At 46.0% G+C, this 25952-nt stretch overlaps 1 protein-coding gene across 5 annotated transcripts in view; it reads right to left on the reverse strand.

The window, feature by feature from the left end:
* Positions 1-25952, reverse strand: part of SIPA1L2 (signal induced proliferation associated 1 like 2) — a 256679-nt gene that overhangs the window by 217909 nt on the left and 12818 nt on the right. Inside the window, exon 1 of one of the 5 annotated variants that reach the window (XM_055425801.2) lies at positions 18919-25817. The exons of the other annotated variants lie outside the window; for them this stretch is intronic. The gene's annotated coding sequence lies outside the window, so the exon portion shown is untranslated. Of the gene's footprint in view, positions 1-18918; positions 25818-25952 lie in introns of those variants that run through there. 5 annotated transcript variants of the gene reach the window in all.

The following is a 25952-nucleotide window of genomic DNA, read 5'->3' on the forward strand; positions in this document are numbered from 1 at the left end:
AGTGTGGGAGCTGGTGTCCAAGATCACGGATCGGGGGAGACGGTGGCCAGCACTCGGAGGACCGGGGCAGGGATTCCTACGGCAACCCCATGCTGAGCTCCGTGGCCACACATCCCAACAGCTCTGTCTGGAGACGGTGCAGCATAACTAACTGCTGCTCCCCAAATTCCACCCTCAGTCTCCTCCAGGACGAACCGCCTTGGACCAGTGCCGAAGGGAGCGGAGATCAATTACCCGTTTCCCAGCTTTGCTCTAACGAGTCACCCCTCAGACCATGGGGTGCAGGTTCAAAGAAGTCCCCTGCCCAGGATGCCCAAATCCATGATGCTCAAGGCCCTCACAGACAGTGCCCCATACCCACAGAGCCCCTCACACACAGAGCCCATGGACATCAAGCCCACTGTATCAACAGCTCCAGTTCCTCCCAGGCTGACGACCCTAAATGCCCTGCTGCTGCTGCTGCTGAGTCGCGTCAGTCGTATCCGACTCTGTGCGACCCCACAGACGGCAGCCCACCAGGCTCCCCCGTCCCTGGGATTCTCCAGGCAAGAACACTGAAGTGGGTTGCCATTTCCTTCTCCACTGCGTGAAAGTGGAAAGTGAAAGTGAAGTCGCTCAGTTGTATCCGACTCTTAGCGACCCCATGGACTGCAGCCTGGTAGTAGAGGAAGGACTGCAGCCTACCAGGCTCCTCTGTCCATGGGATTTTCCAGGCAAGAGTACTGGAGTGGGGTGCTAAATGCCCTAAGCCACCTCAATTTAATAAGCGCCCTTTTTTTTTTAAACCACATTGCACAGCATGTGGGATCTTAATTCCCAGACCAGGGATTGAACCCGTGCCCCCGGCCAAACAGATTGCTCTACTTAAGCATGGATCCTTAACAACTGGGCCACCAAGACAGTCCCAAATAAGCTCTCTCTCAGAGCAAGTCAGAATGCCTCCTGAAATTAAGCATTTAACTTTTAGAAAAACTTCAAGTCTGAAAACCAGGAAGAGAGGCAATAAGCCAAGATGCTAAGAACAGAACAGCGCCCAGAGCTCCCGCGGGCAGTCCTCGTGCTGTGCAGCCCTCAGGGCCAGAACAGGGTTCATACCATTTGATCAGCGTCTTGGGGGCAGGGCCTGGGCATCCCACTCATGATTCCAGTGTGTAGCCAAGTGTGATCCCACAAAAGAAACATGAGCAAAGCCCAGTTCCGATCTGAAAGCAACGGGCTCCTGCTGGGCATTCACAATGTCCATCACAGGGTCACCTCACTGACCACTTTTCACTTTGTATAAATCCACCCTGCTGGTGGAAGCCACCGCTTGACCGGCTCGGGAGGGGTCAGGCTGGGTCTCAGGGTCTTTCCCTTTCATTCATACAAAGAATACTACCCCGCCTGCATTTAATTTCCAGAGAGCACAAAGCCTTAGGGCAGCGAAAGACTTGCTCTAATCAACTGGCTAAGAACATTAAACCATCAAAGAGAAAAATGAGAAAAATGCCCAAGTCTGGGTCCCTAAGCGCAACTGAAGATGTAGTGAAAAGTTTCAACCTGCAACAGCTGCCTCCACCCGCGCCTCCCTACACCCCCAGGCCCTACCCCCACCCCGTCCTTTTCCAGCCCCCACCGCGTGGAGGAGCAGGGACCAAGGACTGGCAGAGGCCAGGAGCATGCCACTCTGTGCTTAACTGTCGCTGCTGCCCCAGGGCGGATCCTGGCTCTTTTCAGCTGTCACCTTCCTCATACAGGAGAGAGGCCGGGTGGCCTGGACACTCTCCCTGCAAGCCAACTAATCTCATTCTCCCCAACTCAAACTGGGCTTGAGGTTTCCAGAGTAATCTATTGTGCTCCCACCACAATAGGGGCTGTCAGAATCCTGACTTTCATATACACTGTCTAAAGTAAGTTTTCCATGAGGGGCTGGGGGATGGGGAGGGACAATGTTCATATATATTTCCATCCATCAGACTAGAGTCTGTGTTTAGCAACGACCTTTTCCCCCCTCAATTAACATGCTCTCAAAACAAAAGAGGAACATCTGGCTTTCAGAGACATCTGAAGGTTGAGTTGTATTCTTTTTAAAAATGCAAAGGAAAAATCCTAGTTTCATTATGAATGGATCCACAAATACGAGTGGCCTCAGCATGGACTCAGTCAGTGCAAATGCGCACACTGCCTTCCACGGGGGCTGGCACATTCCACCATCTGCAAGCTTCACTGCTGCTTTTACAACTGCTCTGATTCCCTCTGATGCTCTCGGAGGGCTACCTTTACGAAGAAAAGTTATTTATAACACCAGGTCTTAAGCTGGGGGTGGGGGTGAGGGAGGTGCCTGTACACAGAGGAAGCAGGAAAGAAAAGCCAGAAAGGTCTTCCTTAAAACCAACCAGATTCCAGCCAGTCAAGGGGCGCGTCTGGAAGCAGATCTATTCGTGCTCCATTCAGACAACCCCAGAACACAGCGCAATGTTCTGAGTTCACCTGTCTTCCCTAATGACAGAGCACCAAACATGAACAGCATTCCTGGGAACAGTCTTCCAACATTCTCATGGCTCCAGAAAAACTGCCCCACGTGTTGACTACGTGAAATGAATTCTATACTTCCACAGCTACTGCTGCCTGGTTTGCTAAAGGTAACTCAAACTCAGCACTGGACCAAAGCAGAGTACAGCTGGGTCCCAAATTACAAACCAGGAAGGACCCCAACACAATCCTTTGGTCACTGAACTTATTCATGATAACAGGAAACATTTAAAACCGGTCCCAGAAAAATAAACTGTTAAAGCATTGCTTGTTGGTCTTCCTTGGTGGTTGAATGGTTAAGAATCTGTGAGCAAATGCAGGGGACATGGGTTCGATCCCTAGTCTGGGAAGATCTCACATGCTGAGGAGCAACTAAGCCGGTGCAGCTAGAGCTCCCGCCCTACAACAAGAGAAGCCTCTCCAACCAGAGGAAGCCCGCGTACAGCAACAAAGACCCAGCACAGCCAAAAACAAATGAATAAAAACATTGCTTGTTTCACCTTTTGGGGGTCAACTAATGTATTCTAAAGTAGCTATGTTCATATGGAGAAAGGGAATGCTGCTTTACGATTTGACTTCAACAACACCTACAAAACATAGTTTATCTGTTTGGAAAAACACGATATTAAAGAGCCTCTCTGGTGGCTCAGATGGTAAAAATCTGCCTGTAATGCAGGAGACCTGGGTTCGATCCCTGGGTCAGGAAGACCCCCTGGAGGAGGGCAGGGCAACCCATTCCAGTATTCTTGCCTGGAGAAGAATCCCATGGACAGAGGAGCCTGGAGGGCTACAGTCCATGGAGTTTTAAAGAGTAGGACACAACTCAGAGACTAACATTTTCTTTCAAGATATTAAAACAATCGCTAGAGGGAAGGAGAGTTTGGAAGGAGGCTACTGTTAGTGAGGAGGGCGTCTTCCATATGGCTCTGGGATTCTTTCCCTCCTGAGCTGGAGCAGCTGATCAGATGGGGCAGCAGCTCCCCACGACCCAGGGCCCCAGGTGGGCCCCATGCTCTGCGGGGACATGGCCTAACCCTGAGACTCTCTCAGCAGAACTGCGCGGTTTTCACCCCAAGCTGAGCCCTCCAACTTAACCTCCACCAGGGACAAATATTTTGGCCTGCACTATTACTTTGCGTATAGCTCCCAATCCCATCAAAGCCTGGGCAGGAGAAGAGGGCACTACTTCCTGAGTCTGTCAGAGACCCCAACATCTGTGAATGTGGGACAGCATCAACTCCATTTTCCAAGAGGACACTGCGATCTAACATTCTTGAGTCTCGGAACACAGCTAAAATTAACATGTGGTATCTATAAACACACACACCCCTCCATCAGGATAGCTGAATTTGCATCACGGTTGGTTTATTTGCAAGTTGGCTGTTAAAATATATTAGAAAACATTACAATTTTAAAGAAATACTTATATCCTCATTCATTCCACAAACCTGACTGTTAGGTCTAAGAACTATGCTGAAAACCAGGCCAGTGAGGCGGTCACCTGGTCTCTGGCCCCCAGCGCCTGCAGCCCGCCTGGGAAGAGAGGCGAGCCCCAGGCAAGCACAGTGAGACGCAGTTCCGTGCCGGGTGAGGAAGACGAGAACGCGGGGTGAGGGCGGGACTGAGTGCAAAGCCAGGAAGGGAGTCAGAAAAGCGTGGTCAGAAAAGTGTGCTCAGCACCGGTGTCACTGGAGAACTGAACAAAGAGCGGAGACGACCAAGCAAGCACAGAGTGCAGAGTCAGGGGAGTGGCCGCCCCCAGGAGAAGCGCCGCGGGACACGTGGCCCGGGTGAGGAGGCGCAAGGACGGATGGTGGCTTCAGCAGAAGCCAGGTGACAACCGCCTCGGCGTTGGCCCGGAGGGGTCTGGACTTCAAGATCTGATCTGGGAGTCAAAAGAACTCAGGATGCCGATACAGCCATCCAGGCAAGAGAGATAACCTCTTGGCTTTGTAGTAGCAGTGAAGACTTTAAAAATTTCAGAGGAGAACCCCAAACTGAATTCCTTCTAGACAGGCTAAATCTGGGGCATCTGAAAGAAAACTTTGTAAAGCAAATAAACACCTCATTTCACAAAACTGTTCTCTGCAATTAGATCTTCACATCTCTATTTTCTTGGGGTTTTTTTGGGACCACTTTTAAAGTTTTTTATTGACTGTGTTGCAATACTGTTTCTGTTTTATGTTTGGGTTTTTTGGAGACACATGAGATGTGGAATGTTTTTTTGGAGACATGTAGGATCTTACTCCCCAACCAGGGACTGAACCCGCATCCCCTGCATAGGAAGGTCAAATCTTAACCACTGGAAGGACAGGGAAGTCCCTTCCATTTTCTTAAAGCCAGACCCGTAGCTTCTGCACTGCAGCCGGTCCTGAAATTGACAAGGCTTTCTGATCACTGCACCTTCATCCTCAGCCTGGCCCTGAACTCCCAACTGTCCTTTCCTGGTTCTCAAAGGGTAAGAGACCTGTTGCTCTTTTGTGTCACTCTCCCTTTAAAAGACAACTTGCGCCCAACTCAAAGACACCTGTTCTTTGGTTCATCCAGAAAGCATCAGTAGAGACCTGTGAGCCAGACTCAGAGATGAACCAGGACAATCAGGCTCCAGAAGCATCTCAACTCTGAAACTGTCCCTGACCTCTCGGGATGAAGGTGGTCAGTGTGATGCATTCTGTAAAACAAGTTTACTCTCTGGCTAGAAGCTGGTCCCTGAGTTATGTGACACACCCACCCCAAACAAAAGACTTCTCAGCATTGGGATTTTTAGCCTGCTCATTTAAATTTAATTCGACAATTGCTGACTGGGCAATTTCCTGGATGACCTGAAATCTTTCAGATCCTGTAACATCACTTCCCTAAACAAATAAGGGGAACAAACTGTCCGCTGGGAGAACAGCATGAGGTCACAGGCTTTAACACCTGGACTGCAACAGAAGGCGGGTGGGATAGGGGTTCTGGACCTGGATGACAGATCCATTTTTTTTTTTAATTACCCAGGGAGCTGCGGCTGGTCAACTGGAACACAGCAGGCTGCAAAGTTATCTACGCTGCCAAAGCCAGTAACAGCTCCACGTTCCATGGTGGACCTCATCCAATGGCTGTTTCCTGACACCTTGTATCTCCCACGAACTGCACCACTTGGCAGGAGGATTCTGGACAACAGAATTGCAGACAGTTTTTCAGCAAAGCTCTGCCAAGAAGAATTCTGGCCAAGGGCAAATTTTTACCTGTTGCAGGAAGTTGCATCACCTTCTGTACACTGAATGAACGCGTGTGTGCTCAGCTGTGTCCGACTCTTTGCAACCCCTTGGATTGTAGTCCACCAGGCTCCTCTGTCCATGGGATTCTCCAGGCAAGAATATTGGAGTGGGTTGCCATTTCCTCCTTCAGGGGATATTGCCAATCCAGGGATCGAACCTGAGTCTCCTGCATTGCAGGCAGATTCTTTACCCACTGAGACCCAGGGAAGCCCTTCTGTACGTTATCAGAGCACAACGTGCAAGCAGGTCTGAGGGGACCCACAATCCAGGGTGTGCCTCGCTAGAAAGAAGTAGCCTTGATGGCTTCTTGTTTGGTAAGGGTGGCTGCACTGATCCCTTTGGGCTCTAAGATAAAGCCCCTCCTGGACTCCCAACAGATCCAGGCAAAACAGCCTTTTTTGTGCAAGGCCTAAGTGTCCCATGAAAATGAATGTCACCACATGCACAAAAGCTGGAGGGAGGCCATAGCACAACCTCAGCAGGCTCTGCAGAAACGCACCACCGAAAACTCCTCCCCAAACCATGCAGTAATCCCATCTTTACATTGGCATCTCCTGTCTGAGATAAGAAGCACCTTCCTGAAGGTATGCTAGATGTATCGGATGAAAAATTTAACAACAAACTGCACTAGGAATTAGAAAGCAAACGCTTGGGCTTTGCTTGCATCTGTGCAAGGCTCTTGCCAGAACCATGGCAATAATCCAGGCCAGAGTTTATCGCCTCTCTTGGCCTACACGGCTCTGAAAACAAGACAATAATCCCTCAGCAGCCTTGCCAGGGATGCTGAGAACTTTCAGCTCAGCTCTGGAAGGAACTATGAGCAGGACGGCCACTTTGAGTTTTCGGTGTTGGTGATGGTTATCCCCCACCTCAAAAAAGCCAACATCTCCTTGCCTATCACGCAGGGCTGTATTAAGCAGAATTAGAAGGCACAATCTGAAAACAAAAAGCATACAATTAACTTTACCCTCCCTAATAAGGTAGGGCCAAAATCAACACGCCCTTTTATTTTCAATCAGGCATTTCTAATGTATTCTGGTTACTTCATGCTTGTAAGGGCAAGACCGCCTCATCCTGGCACATGCCCGACCCCCGGTGAGGTGGAAGCTGTGAGTGGGAAGGGGTGAGGGGGTGAGTTGCTAGGATGACGGCATCAAACTCTCGCTGCTTGAAACTGACTTTTTCTTTTTCTCTATTGCCTGGGGGTGTGTGTTTATATAATTTCCTAAAAGAGATGACAATCTACGTTAACGAGAGAGACTGCTGGACGACACGGCAAGGCCTGAGCTGGCCAGGCAGCAAGCAGAGGCTGGTCTTGGGCTCCTGCTGGAGCCAGAACAGGAGGCCCAGGGTCACATCAGGAAGGAACAGAAGCCTCAGGACACGCCACAGCCCTGCAGCCAGCCGAAGGGAACACGATCATCCTCCCAGGCCTCTCAGGCTGGTTATGTAATGTTCCACAGAATCGTGCAGGCCTCTATAAACACAGTTGTTTTCCACGACAAAAATACTTCCATTCCTCCCTGAGCATAAGGCGAGGAACCTGCTTCCTGTGGCTGGCGGTGGCCGAGACAAACCCACAGGGAGTGAGAGGGCTTCGGCTGCGGTCCCCGGCAGCACCTCCAAGGAAAACAGCGGAGCCCAGAGCAGGCCGGAGCCAGTGAAAACGTGATTCGGCCACATCTGAACACCAGGCTGTCCTGCCACAGCCAGACATGATGGAGACCAGCCTGCCCCATGGCTGCGGTCTTCCAAGCAAGGCCCCAAGGGCCCCAGAGACTCTCAGGAGTCCACACACAAAGTTCAAGGAGGAGTTTGAAGGGTGATTTAAGGAATCAATTTCCAGATCTCCACTTGCCAATGAAAGGACACTCCTATCTTCCCAATAGCTCCCCTCTCACTGAAATCTCACCTTGATGCATTGTTCCAAAGTTCGGAAACCTCTGAGACGCCAAACAAAGGGGGTAATTCAAAATAATGATTATCAGGGAGTCTCCTTAATGATTAACCATGACTGCTTGAACTCAGTAAGGTTCCCAATTTTATGCCTAAGCAATTTTCTGTTAGGAGCAAAACCTGGCCCATTTGGAGATGCTCTAGATTCAGAGGGAAAAAAATGAGAAGAGTAGGTTAACGATACAAATTCTCTTAAGAATACCTGTAATTTTTTCCCAAAATGCCAAACTGTTCAAGCCAAGCTAGACATACAGCACAGACAACAAACACACTTGAAGTATATACAAGTGGTTAATCACCTATATAAGTTGGTCAAAATCAAAATGCAAAAATTGTTTCAAGTCATACTGCCAAAGATTTATCCCAACTAAGTCAATTCTCATATTATTTTCATCTTATTTGATGTTTAATACTTTCTACTTCTTGTTCACAAAAATAAATCATTTGAACTTGTGATTTTTTAAAAAAGGTCAGAAATCAACTTAAAAAGTAAGTTGACATTACCTTACATAAAAGGTAAGGCACATATGCACTCCCATGGGAAGGAGTACATAGTTTATAAAATATTATTTCAGAAGGTACATGGACAAAAACATTGGAAGATGGTGCCCTAGAGACACCCCCCAAATGAGGGGGTCAGGGCAGCAAACACAGGCTGCAGGGGGAAATGTCACTTCCAGAAAAAAATGAGGAGCCTGTAAGTCTGAAGGAGACGAAGGGAGGTATTGCAAGCAGAGAGGGATGATGCAAGGGAGAGAAGCAGGGTCTCTGAGCTTGGAGGGCAGGTCGGGGCGGAGCGGGGCAGTGAGCAGTGAAGGACTCCTGTGCTGTGCTGACGAGCACAGACCACGTGTCCGCATCCAGCAGAGCTTTTCAGGCAGCAGTGTGTCATAACTGACTCGCTGCTTCTGCAAAGCAAGCACCGGGCGACCATAAGAAGGATGAGATGAAGAGGGTGAGAACTCACAACAGAGAGGTCAGTTGTTGGACAGTGAAGCCCAAGAGAACCATCCTCCAGCTGGGCAGTGACGTTCAACACAGGGGGGCATGTCCTGCTGTGCTCTCAGTATGGCAGCCACCAGCCACACGCGGCTCCCCAACACCTGACACACGGCTCAGGAGGCTGGGGAGCTGAGCTTCCGTTTTCAATTTTAACTAATTTCAGTGTAAAAGGGGACATGTGACTACTGGACACAGAGGCTAAGGAGCTATTTCTAAGAAGGAAAATTCGTCCAGAAGTAAGGCAGGAGCAGTGGAGGTGAAAGAGATTCAAGAACTCTTTCTGAAGCAGAAGATGATGGTGACCCACTGGACTGACTGGCATGAGGGCTAAGCTCAGTTCAGTTCAGTTCAGTCGCTCAGTCGTGTCCGACTCTCCACGACCCCATGAATCACAGCACGCCAGGCCTCCCTGTCCATCACCAACTCCCGGAGTTCACTCAAACTCATGTCCTCAGAGTCAGTGATGCCATCCAGCCATCTCATTCTCTGTCGTCCCCTTCTCCTCCCGCCCCCAATCCCTCCGAGCATCTGAGTCTTTTCCAGTGAGTCAAGTCATCGCATGAGGTGGCCAAAGTATTGGAGTTTCTAGAGCTGGTCTAACCAGAAGACTAGGCTGGTGCTGATAGCACAGTACTAGGAAGAAGACAGTGTACAAGGGGTTTATGGGGAAGATAAAAGCTCCAGAATGGGCTCATCTACTTTGAAATGTATCAAGATTATCCAGGGAAGATGGGCAAGAAGGTGGCGAGAAAAAGGTCAGACAGGTAGAGACTCTGCAGAGGTCTCTATCACAGAGACAGTAAGACAGGCTACTAGGAGGGCAGGGTCACCCAGAGGGAGAAGACCAAAGAAAGGACTCCCAACACTTCAGAGGTACCGAGGGCAGGAGAGCGCATGCATGGCCGACGCACCCAGAGAAGCAAGGGGAGAAAGGGGTGCCAAGGAAGCTGCGGGGAGGGAGATGGAGGTGTTCCAACACGTGGGGCTGTCCACCGGGATCAAGCAGTGGAAGCACAAAGGACAGGCCCGAGGGCAAGCTGGGGACTCCTCGTGAGGCCAGGAGCTGCGGAGCGTGGGGGAGGACAGACGCTGGATGGGAAGGACCAGAGGGATGGGAGCGCTCACGCAGGCCAGTAGCGCGGCCAGGCGCTGGCACTGCGGTCATGGGGTCAGAGGGGAGGTCACAGTGATATTCTGATGCCTGAGGGCCCCACCCTAACACCAGCCACAAGACCACCTCACCACTCTTATCAGGGTAACTTCCTTTTCTAGGTCCTAACAGAAGCATTCAAAAAGGTAGGTAGCTACCTGTTTTCAACGAAATAAAAGGGTATCCAGCAAAAGACACCTTTGAAATCCAGGAAGTTAAGTGACCAGGAAGTTTAACAGGAATGAACATGAAACTCCATCCACAAAATGTCTCTGTCAGCTACATACTCTCTTTACATCTGAGGATTTGTACTCGTCAAGCAAACTGACTTGACTCCATACAGGGATTGATTCCAGTCAGCAGAAGAACACAGCTCAAAACGCTTCCTCAGCCAAGTTCAAGATTCTTCAAAGGATTCCAGAAGGCTGTTCAGCTTGAGGGAGCCTCCCCTGAGAGATTCCAGCCAAGTTTCTTCCAATCAACTTTGTCTCCAACCCTCCAGTCACTCGCGCGTGCTAAGTCATTTCAGTCGTGTCCGACTCTTTGTGACCCCACGGACTGTAGCCCACCAGGCTCCTCTGTCCATGGGATTCTCCAGGTACGAACACTGGAGTGCATTGCCATGCCCTCCTCCGGGGGCTTCCCGACCTAGGGACCGAACCCAATCACTCATGAAAAGAACAGTAATCCTTGAAGAGATCCCTGGTTTTCTGGGTTTTGGCTTCAGCTGGCAGGCAGTAGCTGTTTCCTCGCCAGAACACCCTCTCCTGTGCTTTGAGCATGCCCACACATGAGGAACGTGCCCCAGCTCACACTAGGCGCTCAGTGATGCCAGCGAGGAAGAGTGAGTTGAAGTCACTGGCGCCCACCGTGAGCCAGGCAAAGCACTTGCACCAGCAGCCTCAGTGATCTCACAACCAGCCTTCACAATAGGCACCACGTGCCGCCACATTTAGAGACACGGCGGCCCAGCGGCCAAGACGCCACACTCCCAACAGGAGCGGCACAGGTTCAGTCCCCAGTCAGGGAGCTATAAGGCCACACACCAAGGCCACGGTCAAAAATAATAAAAGACTGAGAGACGTGCAAACCAAGCTGCAACTCACCAAGGTGGCAGTGAACTCTGATTCGAACTCAGGGTTGCCCCAGTGCCCAAACCTCCACGATAGGTACCCAAGAGACAGGCTGAATAAAGGTGGCGCCACACTTCACACTCATCCCACTAAGATTACACTGACTTTCGAAATACAATTTCAGAAACTATAAAAAAAACTGAGATATAGGATCTCTAATCCTCTACTAACCCATCACCCCCCACCCCCCCACACACAAACATGCACTGGCTGATCTCAGAGCCAGAGACGGCCACTGCGTTCTGACCACTGGGGAGGGCTGCTCCACACACAGCATGTTCAAACCACACATCTGTGCCACAGATGTGGGATGCTCACAAGTGAAATAACAAGAGCACTAACACTGCAATGGCAAGCCACTCCAGTACTCTGGCCTAGAAAATCCCACAGATGGAGGAGCCTGGTAGGCTGCAGTCCGTGGGGTCGCTAAGGGCCAGACATGACTGAGCGACTTCACTTTCACTTTTCACTTTCACACATTGGAGAAGGAAATGGCAACCCACTCCAGTGTTCTTGCCTGGAGAATCCCAGGGAAGGGGGAGCCTGGTGGGCTGCCGTCTATGGGGTCACACAGAGTCGGACACGACTGAAGTGACTTAGCAGCAACAACACTGCACAAATTTTAGAGGCATCTTTCGTAACAGCACGAGAACGGACTTCATAACTGATTAATATTCTTCATCTACAGTCATTACATTTGATAGATACTAAAAGCTGACTCCAGAGCTGCTATTCAAACATAATTCTGAAATCATGCTCTCATAAGTCATGTACGCTAATTCACAGAGAGACAATTAGCCTTTGACACTGTACTTAATTTAATAAGTCATTTCAGAATTTTAATAGGAGCACTAACAGGCATGAAAGAAGAATGAACTATTTTTTTTGAGACCTTATAACTTACAAATTAGCTAATTTTTATTTTTAATGTAAACGTCAAAAAGCATAGTATCAAAGGGCCAGTAATTAGTAATATAATGCTAAAAAGGACATGGATGTTATCTGAGTCAAGGTATCACTGCTCTCAAAAATAGGCAAAGAGCTCTTCTTTTAATTTATTCAATTTTAACTGAAGGATAACTGCTTTACAATATTGTGTTGGTGTCTGCCACACATCAACATGAATCAGTCACAGCTATACTTATATCCCCTCCCTCTCGAGCCTCCCTCCCAAAAAGAGGCAGAGTGTGAATGGCATTTTTAAACGCCAAACTCTCTAACTTAACTCTTAATAGCAACTGAGGAAAATGTCCCCACGGTCATGGAAAGATTGCCGTGGAAACTAAATAAAATAATGTATATAAACTCAAGTCATTCAGTGCCTTACGAATAAATTACATTATTAATATTAAAAAGTAAATTCCCTGAATGAATTTAATGCCTTTAAAGTATACATATTTTTCCTATGCAACAAGTTTAAATAAAAGAAGGCAGTCAAAGGGTTAAACAAATCTAATGCTTAAATTCTAACATACAAGATCAAATAATTTTCAAAGGACATCTACCTACATGATACTCAACTTAGATTATAAATGCCTTTAGGGTAAAGAACATGTACTAAAAACATATTTATTAGACATAAAAGTATCTAATAAATGTTCGCTAATTACTTATCTTGAAAACTTCTGTTAAACATAACTCAAAAATACAAATCAAAAAAGATTACATAATAAAATAAAACCAAATTTACACATTAAGCAAAAAACTATACAGAAACACACTAACAGTTTTAAAGGACACATATATCTGTCAGAGGGCTTCCCAAGTGGCTCAGTCGGTAAAGAATCCACCATCAATGCAGAAGACCGCCCGCAATGAAGGAGACCTGGGTTCAATCCATGGGTCAGGAAGATCCCCTGGAGAAGGTAATGACAACCCACTCCAGTATTCTTGTCTGGAAAATTCCATGGACAGAGAAGCCTGGCGGGCTACAGTCCACGGGGTCACAACAGTCAGACACAACTTAGCAACTACACCACCACCACCATCTACCTGTCTCTATAATTCAAATATTTTAATATTATGTTTTTCCTGTTATAAAATTAGTACGTTCATTTTAGGAAAAACTGAAAAAAAATGCAAAAAAGAAAAAATGATAATTAGACGTAACACAATCATAAGTAATAACCATTGTAAATTTTTTAATGTATCCTATTCTGTTAATGCATGTGCATACTTAATTCTCCTGTGAAATGGGGTTCTATTATATATACTGCTTAGCAATACATTTTTGCACTTAATATTCTATGTGCACTTTCCCATGTCATTAAGCAGCCTTATAAAACAAGCTATTTAATTGATTTAAATTACTTGATCATATGGAGAATCATAATTTAATGGCTTACTGCCAATATTTTTTCAGTTTTGCATGCTATAACTAATACTGCATGAGCATCTTTCTACATAAGTCTTTTAGAGCAACTGTGATTATGTCATTGGGGTAAATTCCCCACCTCAAATCCCCGCACAATTATTAACCTCCTACTTCACTAGAAACTGCACAGAGCTTGGCCTAGCAGACTGGAGTGACTGGAATACAGAGGAAACCTACATCGTCCCTTTTTTCCTCTGGCCTGTTAACATTTGACCCAGAGCCCTGGAGGAGCAGCTTTGTTTGAAGTCTTCCAGCACAGGGGTAGGGTTACCTGGTAAAGTTTCCATCTCCCACCCAGACCCCACCTTTCATCTCTGGAGGGGAACAGACAGAGAATCTCAGGTACAGCCTCTCACAAGGGGACAAAGGTCCAGCAAGAGGTGGCACAGAGGACAGACCACCTGGAACAGGTACAAAAGACTGAAACATGAGAAAACAAACAAATGGGCTGTGCACTGCTTTCAGTATCATCTCTCTTCCTACCCTCTTAACACAACCTCAGCCAATTACATATGGCCCTTCTCTTACTTAAAAAATTATCTTTGCATTTGAGTACTGTCAGATGACTCAATAAACATTTTCTGTATTTGCTGCACATTTGTATCTCCACGCACATATCGCACACAGGAGGAGGTCCATGTGCAGTTAGGGGTTGACCAGCACTCCTGGTAAGACAAGCCCTCGAGCCAGAAACACCCACCAAGTACCAGGCAGGCCAACCTGGCCAGAGGCGCTATGACGTCCCTCTGCCCTACCTTCATTTCCCAGCACAAAAGAACTCTTCCAGGACTTCCCTGGTGCTTCAGTTAACTATCCGCCTACCAGTGCAAGGGACACGGGTTTAACCCCTGGCCGGGGAAGATCCCACATGCCACAGGAAAACTAAGCCCATGCACCACAATTACTGAAGCCCATACGCTCCAGAACCCACGCGTCGCAACGAGAGAAGCCACTACAATGAGAAGTGCTTGCACTGCGATGAAGAGCAGCCCCCACTCGCCGCAACCAGAGAAAGCCCAAGTGCAGCAATGAAGACACAGTACAGCCACAGCTAAATATATTTCAATTTTTTTTAATTAGAAAAAAAAGAACTCTTCCAAAGATCATCCAATCCACCAACTACTCCCTCACTATAGACCTGTCTTCATGAAGTCAGGTGTTACCTAATGCTATTCCCCCACTTTTAAGAAGAGGCAGCTGATTTTAAAATGATCCCTTTTCTAATGGCTTGTATTCCACAATTTAACTTGGCTTCTCTGAAAGCTAACTGAGGGTAATGACCCACATCAACTACCTGCAGTGCAGTTTGGAAGCTGTTGGACTGGTATGGTGAGACTCATGACTAATCATGACCATTACGAGTATTAGGACTGTGATATTTTATAGCTAGTTGTCAACTGTGACATAAAAGTACACAAAATCCAGAATCAGTTTTGTTCACCAAAAGACAAACGTACTATAAGTTTACAGAATAAACTGGCCACCAGTGACAGATTCAAAGATAAATTGTGAAATACATAATTTGCTTACTTTTTGCATAAAAGTTTAAAGTGAATAAGGCTGAATTTACTGAAAGTGCTTCAAAAATCTCTTCTTCCGTTTCTATCAACGCGAAAATGCATGTCTTCCCTGAGAGGGTCTCTCTATAACCAGTGTTATTAAAACAAAACAGAGGGCTTCCCTAGTGGTCTAGAGGTTAAGAATCCACCTGCCAATACAAGGGACACAGGTTCAATCCCTGACTGGGGAAGCTTTCACACGCCACAGGGCAACCAAGTCCATCTGCCACAACTACTAAGCCCTCACTCTAGAGGCCACATGCCAGAACTACTGAAGCCGGAGCACCCCGAGCCTGCCTCTGTGACAGGAGAAGCCACTGCAATGAGAAGCCCACGCAGTGCAACTAAAGAAGGGCCACGCACAGCAAGGAAGACCCACTGTAGCCAAAAATAAATAAATAGATCTTTTTTTTAAAGCAGAAACTATTTAGATATATATTATCTCCTGTAAACAGCATCTCATCAATCTGACCCTGACTAGATAAATTAATAAGCAAGAAGCAAGCAAGCTCACTTACCATATTACAACCTTTAAATACTGATACGAGTGGTATCTGTTTGAAATTAATTGCACTTAACATGGGAAACTGCTCCTTTTTGCATTACTTTTGTTTGGTCATAGTTACAGAACAAGAAAATGTTGTGTGTGTAACTGTGACTCATCATTTTAATCCCCTAATGCTCAGTTTCAGTGAATGAACTGCACAATTCTTTAAATGCCTTTCTTTCTTCCTACGTGTATTGTGATTGCATTCATAGGAGTGTCGTTTTCTGGGTTAAGTCTAAGGACTATCAAAAATGACAGGAAGGAGAGAGATTTGCTTGTATCTACAGATTTTTTAAAATGAAATACATGAGAAATTCTACTGAGTTTAATAAACAATAAAATATTTATAAGCTCTCTGGGGTCTGCTTTCAAATCTCACAAACAAACACAACTCCACATACAACACTGACAAGTACCAACCCTGGCAACTGGATGGGATCCCAGGTCCCAGGATCAGCTCAGGGCTCAGGCCTGCAGCATGGGAGCCCCCCACCTCCAACACCAGTCTCCACAAGCTTGAACTCACCACAACACCAGAGAAAGTGTCTGCTAAAAGCAGAATACAGTGAATACATAAAGAGAAATAAAGGCAACACAACTGGGGGAAGCACCTTTGTCCAGAGAGCAACTTTGACTCACATTTCTAAAATGAGTTTTTAAAAACAGCTACATGTGCTAACAAATAAGACCCAAAACACAGAGGGCCAAGCATGCTTCAGCTGAGAAGCTGAATGAGCAGGATGGTAAGCAATACTTTTCCAATGAACTTGACAAGGCCTCTATTCCAAAAGGTATTATACTAAAAATATAGCATTTTTATAAGACTCTTCGTACTAGATTGTTTTCAAAGGTATGCTGATCAAGGTTTCAGAATTCCCAGATCAGAGGCAAAAAGCAAAGTTACAGGTGGTATCTAGCAGTCATACACTCCTCCAATGGAGTCAAGGGGATAACCTCCAAGTGTAACAAGGGCCTATATGTTCTCCAAAGGCATCAAATATACGACTGTCTTCCAACAATTCTGGAAATTACCTGTAAGCTAAACAGTCAGAGATGACACGATTGTTGATCATGCCAAGGCCTAGCCTTGCACTGTCCATAAAAATACAGTGTGAGCCTAATGTGTGACCAAGTTTAACATTACACTAATTTTGAAGTAAATTAAAAGATCAGTCATGTCTGAATCTTTGCGACCCCATGAATCGCAGCACGCCAGGCCTCCCTGTCCATCACCAACTCCCGGAGTTCATTCAAACTCATATCCCTCAAGTCAGTGATGCCATCCAGCCATCTCATTCTCTGTTGTCCCCTTCTCCTCCCGCCCCCAATCCTTCCCAGCATTAGGGTCTTTTCCAATGAGTCAACTCGTTGCATGAGGTGGCCAAAGTATTGCAGTTTCAGCTTTATCATCACTCCTTTCAATGAACACCCAGGACTGATCTCCTTTAGGATGGACTGGTTGGATCTCCTTGCAGTCCAAGGGACTCTCAAGAGTCTTCTCCAGCACCACAGTTCAAAAGCATCAATTCTTTGGCACTCAGCTTTCTTCACTGTCCAACTCTCACATCCATACATGACTACTGGAAAAACCATAGCCTTGACCAGACGGACCTTTGTTGACAAAGTAATGTCTCTGCTTTTTAATATGCTGTCTAGGTTGGTCATAACTTTCCTTCTAAGGAGTAAGTGTCTTTTAATTTCATGGCTACAATTACCATCTGCAGTGATCTTGGAGCCCAAAAGAATAAAGTCCGACACTGTTTAGACTATTTCCCCATCTATTTCCCATGAAGTGAGGGGACCAGATGCCATGATCTTAGTTTTCTGAATGTTGAGCTTTAAGCCAACTTTTTCACACTCCTGCTTCACTTTCATCAAGAGGCTTTTTTAGTTCCTCTTTACTTTCTGCCATAAGGGTGGTGTCATCTACGTAGCTGAGGTTATTGATAATTCTCCCGGCAATCTTGATTCCAGCTTGTGCTTCTTCCAGCCCAGCGTTTCTCATGATGTACTCTGCATATAAGAATATGCAAGTATACACAGAACATACAAGAATACACAGAAGAACTGTACAAAAAAGATCATCAAGACCCAGATAAACACGATAAATGGTGTGATCACTCAGTGAGAGCCAGACATCCTGGAATGTGAAGTCAAGTGGGCCTTAGGAAGCATCACTGCGAACAAAGCTAGTGGAGGTGATGGAATTCCAGTTGAGCTATTTCAAATCCTGAAAGATGATGCTGTGAAAGTACTACACTCAATATGCCAGCAAATTTGGAAAACTCAGCAGTGGCCACAGGACTGGAAAAGGTCAGTTTTCGTTTCAATCCCAAAGAAAGGCAATGCCAAAGAATGCTCAAACTACCACACAATTACACTCATCTCACATGCTAGTAAAGTCATGCTCAAAATTCTCCAAGCCAGGCTTCAGCAATACGTGAACCGTGAACTTCCAGATGTTTAAGCTGGTTGTAGAAAAGGCAGAGGAACCAGAGATCAAATTGCCAACATCTGCTGGATCACGGAAAAAGCAAGAGAGTTCCAGAAAAACATCCACTTCTGCTTTATTAACTATGACAAAGCCTTTGACTGTGTGGATCACAATAAACTGTGGAAAATTCTGAAAGAGATGGGAATACCAGACCATCTGACCTGTCTGTTGAGAAACCTGTATGCAGGTCAGGAAGCAACAGTTAGAACTGGACATGGAACAACAGACTGGTTCCAAATAGGAAAAGGAGTACAAGGTTGAATATTGTCACCCTGCTTATTTAAATGAAAAGATCAAATTAATTTTAATAATACATTCATTTTAACCTAATACATCCAAAATTTTAACAAGTCATCAAATATTAAGAAATTAGTAAGATTTTTAAAAAATTTAAATAAAATAAAAAATAAACATTGAGAAGGCAACAAGGGTTTAAAACTGTGAACAAAATCAAGATACCACTTTAGAGACAATATTAGAAGGATCTGGACACCTCCAAATGAAGTTATACTTTGAGAACATAAAAGACATAATGGCAAAAGAATTCTTGATGGGGATCAAATTGATTCGTTTCCAGTAAGGATGTACTGAATAGGATCTTTCGGGTGCTGGGTGCCTATTCAATCCACAGCAGGTGAACAACAAGAAGCCAGGATGGCTTTGGACACAACAATGTAAGAATTGTTCCCAGGGTTCAAAGCAGGGCATGACAGGTCTTCATTTTGAGTCCAAAGATAACAGAAGAAACTAAGTGGGAGGTGGTAGGTAAAAAAAAAAAAAAAGCACTTCTGTGAGAATTATTCGGATATTTGCAACTTTTTTGGCATCTTCTCCCACTCTTCCCATGAAAGACATAGCCCCTGAGACACCAGCACCCTCTCCAGAAGCATTCCCATTCCCTTCACACCATTCTACCTACAAAGTAAACTCACTTAATGCATGAGACACAGGCCCAGACTCCCTGCAGGGGCTGCGGAACACTTCGCGCAACAGCGCAGGCTGTAAAACAATGAAGGATTTGGGCGGATGGAGTAGTGACTTATAAGAGCAAAGGCTGATGCAAATGTTTACCCATTAACTCAAAGTCAAAGTGCACACATTTTGGAGGCATGTCAGGTTTAGCCAGATGCCAATAAATCACCAGGCTAGTTTTCCTCCTTTACACAGGAGTTTAATATTTCAGTTAAGAGAGAGACACTGTCCTCTGAAGTTATATACACTTGATCTAGCTGATGAGGCTCCACATGGGGCTCTTTTGTTCACTACAAATAAAAAGATGTTAAAAAAAAAAAACTCAAACTTGCCACAGTGCAAGCTGCAAACACACCATCTGCAGCTGCTCAGCCACAGCGACTACCCCCAAAGCCAGTGGAAGGCTTGAGGAGCGTTCCTCTTCGCTCCAAGTCATCCTCAGCAGCTGTGTTCTCACCGCTCGGGAGGTTCCCTGACTCCTTCCACGCTTAAGTTGTTGGCAAAAACTAGCAAACTCAGCACAAGCCATCTGCACCGCAGCCTGAACAGACAGCAGCCAGTGAAAGGAAACCGAGGCGACTCCCAGATTGTCAAGAGGCCCTGATGTTCCTGCTGAAAGAAAAACCGCTCTGCCACTCCAGCCTTAAAAAAGTCAAGCATCATTTATTTCAACCAGGAGTTTCACTTCCCCCCTTTCATTGGTTACTGGAAAATGACGCAGGCAATTCTATCACTCAGATTGTCATTCAAGAACATGAACACTCCAACCTTCAGGAAAAAAACAGAAGTTTGAATAAACTCAAAGCTGGATGCAGTCCCTGAACTTCTCACAGTCCCAGCACATTACAGGTGTCATCAGGTGATGGCATGGAAGGAACAGCTGTTTGGTACTACCAGGATCACTCTGCACATCCTTGGAAACCCACAGGATGGCTCGAGAACACAGAAGTCAGAACCCATGCAGGGTGACCACTCCCAGCCATCACCACCCTTGGCACCCAGGAGGCAGTGACCTTGGCCCCTGGAGTCCAGACAGACTCACATCTGCTCCCCTGGGTCCCTCAGGCTGCCACTCCCATCGATCAGATTATCACTTCAAGAGCCTTTCAAGGTGCTTGCAAAGAGTCTACCAGAGTTATTTTAGGGGAAAGCAGTGTGATGTTAGCGCGTCCCTGGTGGCTCAGAGGGTAAAGAATCTGCCTGCAATGCAGCAGACCCAGGTTCGATCCCTGGGTTGGGAAGATCCCCCAGAGAAGGGAATGTCAACCCCCTCCAGTATTCTTGTCTAGAGAATTCCATGGACAGAGGAGCCTGGAGGAATGCAGTCCATGGGGTCTTAAAGAGTTGGGACACGACTGAGCAACTAACAGCGCACGCACACACGCAGTGTGACGTTAGCTCCCTAAATCACACACACAACCACATCCGTAGGCTTTACCCGAGACCCCAACACAGCTCCTCTCTGAGTCGGAGAGGCCCAGGACCCCACGGAATTGCCTTCTGAATGACACACAAGCCAGAGCCCCTGGACTCGCTGGGGAGGTTTTTGCTCCCCAGAAACCCTCGGGCTCCTGAATAAATGATTACCAGGGTTCCATTCAGCAACTGTCTCTTAAGCCTTCTATTATGAGATTGAATTTTAAATGGGGAACTAGGCCCTTTATTACATTCCCTAATCCATGTCCCCAGGAACATTTCTTTCCAAGTTACAGAATCTGTCTGCAACCTCATTATTCTCAGACTAATCCCTCCCATCCTCCACCCAGAACTACACTTCAAGACGACCAGCATGGAACCGCTGTATAGCACAGGGAGCTCGGCCTGGTGCTCTGGGACAACCCAGGGTGGCAGGATGCAGGGATGCGAAGAAGGCTCAAGAGGGAGGGATACACGTATACACATGGCTGATTCAAGTCCTTGTAGGGGGGAAACTAACACAACATTGTAAAGCAATGATACTCCATTAGAAAAATAAATTTAAAAAAAACAAAGATAACTGCCTGAGAAGTGGAAAATAAATAAAGAAGACAGCACTGGCTCCAATTTAAAGAGAATTCCACCAAAAGCAAATACTACCAGGAGATCAACTCTACTTCCAGAATGAACATGCCATAGAGCAACAGCCCCTTCTGCCTACCCACCCCAGAACCTGAGCCCCTCCCTAGGATGGTGGCCAGCAGGACAGAGTAGGCAGGAAGTATCTGACAAGGAAGTGACTCCACCTGAGCACGCTCTATATCAAAGGCAAGGCCACTTCTGCAGCATCAACGGGGACACTGCTCAGCAACCCGTGAGTGTGAGCCACGATCAGGTCACTGAGTTCTCCAGAGGACAAGGGCAGCAGTGACACAGATTCTTCATGGGGTCTTCGGATGACCACCTCCTGAGTGCCCCCTCCCCTTTGGCCAGCCTGAGTGCAGACGTGCCGAGTCGGCTCCCACCAACCAGTGAGAACGAAGACCGGAAGCAGAGAAACAAGATGGAAGGAACCCAGGCCCTGAGTGTCAGCAGCCCACCTGCCCAGACCTCGAGCTGTCACTCAGGAAAGGAGTCAGCCTCTCTCTTGTTTGACACTGCATTCTGGAGTCTCTTTTAGAGCAGGTAGAACTACCCGACCCAACACAGCCTTCAAGAAAAGTGTTCACACACTGACAGCACTGTGGTGGCGGGGATGTGTGTACACTATATATTAAACCAGTACTACGGATGAGAACTTTTTTCTTGGTTTTGATCATAGCTGGAGAGGTTTAGCAACTCAAAACTCCAGTAATAGTGGGCAGAGCAAAGGCGGCAGTTAATCCTGGCATTTTATTCTTAAGTTGACGAGGATTTTATTTTGCCAGCAAATATCTCCTCAGCACAGATGATTTTAAAATCTCCTAATATTTCAGCCTTATTTGGTTAGTTTCCTTTATACAGTGTCATAAAACGAAAGTCAGGAAATTTTAGTCTTCAGAATTCTTGCATTTGAACTAGAAATTACAGATGGCCCTCTGCATCCCCAGGTTTCACAAGTGCAGATTCAACCAATCGCAGATTGAAAATATTTTTAAACTTCCAAAGAATCAAAACAGGAATTTGCCACACACCTGCAAATATTCACACAGCATTTACATTGTGTGAGGTAGTATAAGTAAATTAGAGATGATTTAAAGTATATGGAAGGATGTGTGTAAATTACATGCAAACACTACACCATTTCATATAAAACACTTGAGCATCCCTGGATTTTGGTTTCTGAGTGGGGGGCATTGTCCTGAAAACAATCCCTATGAATACAGAAGATCAATTCTGTTCCTCAAAGATGCCTTACAAAAACTTATTTTCTATTTCAAACTTCTTTAAGAAGTTAATCACAAATCTGATAGGTTTGCAAAAATAAAGAGATGTGCTTTCTTTTACCTAAAGGTTTCCAAGGAGCAAACACAAAAAACGGATGATGCGTATGGTGGTCTGGGTCCATCTCTTCAGAAGCCAGAGAGCCCAGCTGAATCCTGGAGCTGGCCTGTAGCCCTGCAGCACACACCAGCAAACCAACAGAAGCAGCACCAGGTTTCCAAGAGCCCCACTCAAAAAATGGCCATCTCAGATGTGAAAACCACACCCCTGTTGGGAAAGATGAGACTTAAGAAAAATATACAAATACCTAAGAGAAACTTGTTCCTGGTATCACTTGACAAAAGGATCCTTGGAAAGAGCATGTGACCAAGGTAGAGGTAAGCCAGCCTGGTATAATATACTTAAAAGTGGATGGGAAAGCAGAAATTATTTTGCTGAGAGACAGAAGTCTTACACAAAAGTACATACGGCAGGATTCCCTTTATGTGAGGTTCAAGAACTGGTGAAACTTACTCAAAACAAACAGAAAAAAGGGACAGTGGTTGCCTAGGTTGGGCGTAGGGAGGGAACACTGGGCGGGGACCTGAGATAACTTTCTGGGGTGGTTCAGTTCAGTTCAGTTCAGTCGCTCAGTTGTGTCTGACTCTTTGCAACCCCATGAATCACAGCACGCCAGGCCTCCCTGTCCATCACCAACTCCCGGAGTTCACTCAAACTCATGTCCATCGAGTCGGTGATGCCATCCAGCCATCTCATTCTCTGTCGTCCCCTTCTCCTCCTGCCCCCAATCCCTCCCAGCATCAGAGTCTTTTCCAGTGAGTCAACTCGTCGCATGAGGTGGCCAAAGTATTGGAGTTTCAGCTTTAGCATAAGTCCTTCCAATGAACACCCAGGATTGATCTCCTTTAGAATGGACTGGTTGGATCTCCTTGTAGTCCAAGGGACTCTCAAGAGTCTTCTCCAGCACCACAGTTCAAAAGCGTCAATTCTTTGGCACTCAGCTTTCTTCACCGTCCAACTCTCACATCCATACATGACCAGTAGAAAAACCATAGGGTGGTAGGTATATCTTAACAGCACTATGGGTTACACATGTGTGTGTGCGCTAAGTTGCTTCAATCGTGTCCAACTCTTTGCAACCCTATGGACCATAGTCCGCCAGGCTCCTGTCCATGGGATTCTCCAGGCAAGAATACTGAAGGAGGTTGCCATGCCCTCCTCCAGGGGATCTTCCCGACCCAGGGATCAAACTCACATCTCTTATGTCTTCTGTATTGGGACGCATGTTCTTTACCACTACTGGGTTTCCTGCATTGCATATGGATAACCATCTGAGCCACCAGGGAAGCCCTACCTAGCTACATGCATTTGCCTAAACTCCTAGAGTGATACACTTAAAATGCATGCATTTCACTGTATAAACTTTGCCTCAAAAAAAATTTAAAGTTTTAGACTCAATTACGACACGTATGCTGAAGTGTTTAGCAGCAAAGTATACTGACGTGTGCCACTTATTTTGAAACACTTCCACAAAAAAAGAAAAAAAGGATTGATAGGTAGACAGAGATGGATAGGAATATACAAAGCAAATACAATAAAATGCTAACACTGTAGAATCTAAGTGGTGAGGATACGTGTCCAGGAGACTACATAATTCTTTCATCTTACCTATGTGAAATCTGGCATGAAAATAAGCCGAGGGAAAGTATATGCTAATTATGCTGAGATCTCTTGTTTTAGAGCATAAAGGAGTACGCGAATCTTACTCAGCACTTACTACTTTACAGGACATAAAAAGAGCCCGTGGATAGCAACTGAACACGTCCCAGGGATGCCAGAGTGGGGGACGAGGTGTTTGAGCGACCGAAGCTCTCACTGTCCACAGGCATGCTTCCTAAGGCTGCCTCAGTTGAACACTTTGATTGCTCAAAACAATTTTAAAGTAAATCACTTTGGTAAATCAATTACCAAAAGTTATAAGTTTCTAAATATAAAGTCTTAAATTTCAAATATAATACCTGTGTGCTATTCTCAGAACAAACAACTGAAACAAAGTCAGTGATCTCATACCAAAATAATGTGGCTAAAAGGTACACATTTTCAGTTAATTAGATGAATAAGTCCAGGGGATGTAATTAATGTACAGCATGGCACCTGTAGTTGGTAACGGTGTAAGGTATATTTGAAAATTGCCAAGGGAGTAGATCTTAAAATTCTGGGACTTCCTTGGTGGTCCAATGGTTAAGACTCTGCACCCCAATGCACGGGGCCTGGGTTCAATCCCTGGTCAGGAAACTAGATCCCGCATGCCCGCTGAAGATCCTAAGTGTCACAACAAAGACCCAGCATGGCCAAATAACTAAAAAAAAAAAAAAAACACACGTTATAATTCCAAGAGAAAAAAATCGGTATCTCTCTATGTGGCAACAGACTATGTTAACTAGACTTACTGTGATAGTCATTTGACAACACATAAAAGTATTGAATCGTGTTCTATACCTGAAACTAGTATCATGTTACATGTCAATTACATCTCAATTTGTTTTAAAATGTTGGCTTTTCATTTCTGATGAGTCCAAAGTATTTTCTCCTTTAGGTTTACAAACACATTCTATAATCTTTAGCAAATTACAATGGGGGAGGGGAATCAGACTGACTATCTTACATGACAGGTAAGTTAATCAACCACTCTGGAAATACTGTCCATCACTTTTCTTAAAGTTGTTTTTGTTAATAAAATCCAGTTGAGAGGTTGCAAAACCCAAACCAGGCCGGGATCTAAGTTTGGTCCTAGGCAGAGTAAGTTGATGGAGACAGTACTATGATCTGAGAAACCGCTAACAGAGGGAGGGTTTAATTTGTATCTGCTCATCCATACAGAGCCACGAGTGGCTTTGCATACAAGAGCCCTTCAACAAAAATTGAAACCTGACCATTTTCCAAAGCCTAATCCAGATCCTACCTTTTCCTTGAATGTTCTCCTGACTATACACCCAAACACCATGCACTCCATCACCCCCAGTCTTTACTCTGAAAGAAGCTGGAGTGCCCATCAACCCAAGAGTCCCTCTTATATAGGAATCTTCTAATATATGTGATGAATGGCCATCAGCCAGGCCAGGTCACCTAACAGGGCAGCCCGTTCTACCAAAAACAGTGGGCCTAGGTGGCAAACTACTCTCTTCACATTCTCTTATTTATAAATTGGTACCAAGAGGAAGACTGATTCCAAGATAACCTCGAGGTTCCCCTGCGGCCTGAAACGCTGAGTCTGGTCATTTGCTGACTGTGCCACGCCTGGGATGGAGTTACCAGATCCCTGCCCTCAGGGCCTCACCCCCAGGACACCCCCTGGTAACCGGGAAATCTCAGATGCCAGAGTTTAAAGAGAACCTAAGATTGTGTGGCCATCCCCTTTTGAAAACTGGCTCCTACTCACTGCCCTGGAAGCAAAGTAAAGCAAACACAAACACCGAACCACTCCAGCCTTCCCTGGTGGCTCAGATGGTAAAGAATCTGAACCACAATGTGGTTCAATCCCTGGGTCAGGAAGATCCCCTGGAGAAGGGAATGGCAACCTACTCCAGCCATGGTAATGGAGAAATCCATGGACAGAGGAGCCCGCCAGGCTCCAGAGCTTCCAAAGAATCAGAGG

This window comes from Moschus berezovskii, chromosome 12 (genome assembly GCF_049115385.1).
Source record: "Moschus berezovskii isolate FMDL1 chromosome 12, NW_MosBer_1.0, whole genome shotgun sequence".
NCBI lineage: Eukaryota > Metazoa > Chordata > Mammalia > Artiodactyla > Moschidae > Moschus > Moschus berezovskii.